The sequence below is a fragment of the Chiloscyllium plagiosum genome, unplaced genomic scaffold (assembly GCF_037043375.1).
Source record: "Chiloscyllium plagiosum isolate Xiang-an unplaced genomic scaffold, Cpla_swu_hap1 HiC_scaffold_13, whole genome shotgun sequence".
In the NCBI taxonomy this organism is placed as follows: Eukaryota; Metazoa; Chordata; class Chondrichthyes; order Orectolobiformes; family Hemiscylliidae; genus Chiloscyllium; species Chiloscyllium plagiosum.
In genome coordinates this window covers 96,178,405-96,181,890 of record NW_028270151.1, presented here as the reverse complement: position 1 = coordinate 96,181,890, position 3,486 = coordinate 96,178,405, and the positions used below count along the sequence as shown (strand labels likewise).

The 3,486-nt window shown below is 55.0% G+C and overlaps 1 pseudogene; it reads left to right on the top strand.

Annotated features, from left to right (window-relative positions):
- Positions 1-1,455: 1,455 nt before the first annotated feature.
- On the top strand, positions 1,456-2,377 carry LOC148148381 (uncharacterized; annotated as a pseudogene).
- Positions 2,378-3,486: the final 1,109 nt, after the last annotated feature.

Here is a 3,486-nt window from a genome sequence, read left to right as displayed (position 1 = left end):
AGCTACACTGGCACACACCCCATCTTTTCCACTGCTACATCAATGATTGTATTGGCGTTACCTGGTGCTCCCATGAGGAGGTTGAACAGTTCATCCACTTTACTAACACCTTCCACCCCTACCTCAATTTTACCTGGACAGTCTCAGACTCCTCCCTCCCTTTCCTAGACCTCTCAATTTCTACCTCGGGCGACCGACTCAACACAGACATTTACTGCAAACCAACCGACTAATACAGCTACCTAGATTACACCGCTCCCACCCTACCCCCTGTAAAAACGCCGTCACATATTCCCAATTTCTCCGCCTCTGCTGCATCTGCTCCCAGGAGGACCAATTCCACTACCAAACAACTCAAATGGTCTCCATCTTCAAAGACCACAATTTCCCCTCCAATGTGGTCGATGATGCTCTCCACCGCATCTCCTCCACTTCCCGTACCACTGCCCTTGAACCCCGCCCCTTCAATCGCCACCAGGACAGAACCCCACTGGTCCTCACCTTCCACCCCACCAACTCAGGACACATCGTAAGTTCCTCCATCATTTTCACCACCTCCAGACAGAGCCCACCACCAGGGATATATTTCCCTCTCCACCCCTACCAGCATTCAGGAGAGACCACTCCCTACACGACTCCCTCGTCAGGTCCACACCCCCCACCAACCCAACCTCCACTCCCGGCACCTTCCCCTGCAACCACAAGAGTGCAAGACTTGCGCCCACACCTCCCCCGTTACCTCCCTCCAAGGTCCCAATGAATCCTTCTATATCCATCACAAATTCACCTGCACCTCCACGTACATCATTTACTGTATCTGCTGTACTCGACGTGGTCTCCTCTACATTGGGGAGACTGTCCGCCTACTTGCGGAATGTTTCAGGGAACACCTCTGGGGACACTCGCACCAACCAACCCAACCGCCCCGCGGCTGAAAACTTTAATTCCCCCTCCCACTCCGCCAATGACATGCAGGTTCTTGGCCTCACGACTGCTGGACGAAGACAGCCTCATCGCCTGCCTAGGAACCCTCCAACCACAGGGGATGAATGTAGATTTCTCCAGCTTCCTCATTGCCCCTCCCCCCACCTAATCTCAGTGCTCACCCTCGGATTCAGCACCGCCGTCTTGACCTGCAATTTTTTTGCCGAACTCTCCGCCCCCACCCCCTCTCTCTTGCCTATCACCCTCACCCTCACATCCTTCCACCTATCGTATTCCCAGCGCCCCTCCCCTAAAATCCCTCCCTCCACCTTTTTATCTCAGCCCACTTGGCACACCAGCCTCATTCCTGAAGAACGGCTTATGCCCGAAACGTCGATTCTCCAGCTCCTCGGATGCTGCCTGGCCTGCTGTGTTTTTCCAGTACCATATTTTTCAACTCTGGTACTCCAGCATCTGCAGTCCTCACTTTCTCCTAGTTTATCTTAACCTACTGCGAATCCTCTTGCAACGATGCCTACCTTGAAGACGCTCTCCTCCTCCCTCTACAAGGACCTCAGTGAGTGCGTCTCTCACTGCACTCTCCAGGTCATCTCCTCTGCCCTGATGCTCTTCAGCCACGTCCTGTTACAAACTCGCTACCACAGACACATCTCCGTCCTCAGCTCCTGCCTACAGAACCGACTGACCCCGCATGGACTCCCGCCTACATTCAAACCAACACAATTTACCCCCAACCAGGACAACCTGTACCTGCAACAAATTTGAAGCCTCCAACAACAGACCTCCCTCCTGTTCCTCCACTCCACGCTTCAAGCCATGCGTCGCCACCTACACTGCCTGCAGTCAGCCCTGCCGCAGCTCAGGACAACACTCTCCCATACCTGCAATGGATCTTTGCTGTTCTTCATCCTCAGAAGTATTCATACACTAAACAAACGTTTTTTTCCTAGCCATATTGAACATCAAAGAAAGTAAATACAAAAAACTTTCACATACTCACCCGCACACTCCAGATTCCTCGACCATTCCAGAACATTCTTGCGACTTCCGGAACTGCTTGGGCGCCATTGCCCACGCGGCCGCGGCGAACTGTGACATCACTTCCGCCCCCACCACCGCACGGACAACAGCCACCACCGACCATGCAGCCTCCGCGATCGCCGCCCTGACAACCGCCTCTACGATCGCCAGGAAGACCATCACCGACAGATACACGGCCGCCACGGGATCCACGGCCACCAGGACCAGCGCCGTTTCTTCCCGCCCGACACTTCCGCCCCCAGTGACGTCACTCACCTGCTCAAGGACCACACTGCCCCCACGTCGATCTCCGCCCCCACGACCGACTCCGCTCCCACGACTAGCCCCGCCCCCCACGTCTAACTCCACCGTCATTCCCAGCTCCAGCTGCATACCAGGTCCTCGCTCATAACTCCTAGCTCCCAGTCCTGCCGTATTTTCACTTGTCTTCCAGACCTCCCCCTCTCTGAGGATGAACGATCAGTCCTCAGCAGAGGCCTCACCTTCATCCCCCTATGCTCCCGGATCAATGAGTTCGACACGTGGCTAGATATCGAGCATTTCTTCTGCCAACTTCGCCTCCGTACCTACTTCGTCAACCAAGATTCCCGCCCACCCTCTGACGACTCCTTCTCCCGCCTCCAAAACACCCCATCCACCTGGACACCTCGTGCTGGCCTCTTACCCGCCCTCGATCTCTTCATATCCAACTGCCTTTACGACATTGACCACCTCAGCCTGTCCAGAGCTTCTCACCCACTCCAACCTCTCACCCTCACAACATGCAGCTCTCCACTCCCTCCGCTCCAACCCCAACCACACCATCAAACTGGCAGACAAGGGAGGCGCAGTGGTAGTTTGGCCAACTCGCAGACACCTCCTCCTACTGCCCCCTTGACCATGACCCCACATCACACCACCAAACGATTATCTCCCAGACCATCCATAACTTCATCACCTTAGGAGATCTCCCATCCACTGCCTCCAACCTTATAGTCCCACAACCCTGCACTGCCCGTTTCTACTTCATACCCAAAATCCACCAACCCAACTGCACCGGCTGATCCATTGTCTCAGCCTGCTCCTGCCCCACCGAACTCATCTCTGCATACCTCGACACTGTCCTATCCCCCTTAGTCCATGAACTCCCCACCTACGTTCCAGAAACCACCCACGCCCTCCACCTCCTCCATGATTTTCACTTGCCCGGCCCCCAACGCCTTATCTTCACGATAGACATCCAGTCCCTATACACTTTCATCCCCCATCATGAAGGCCTTCAAGCCCTCCTCGTCTTCCTCTCCCGCCGACCCAAACAGTACCCTTCCACTGACACCCTCCTTAGACTGACTGAACTGGTCCAAACTCTTAACAACTTCTCCTTCCAATCCTGCCACTTCCTCCAAACCAAAGAAGTAGCCATGGGCACCCGCATGGGCCCCAGCTCTGCCTGCCTCTTTGTCGGATATGTGAAACAGTCCATCTTCCGCAGCTACACTGGCACCACACCCCACCTTTTCC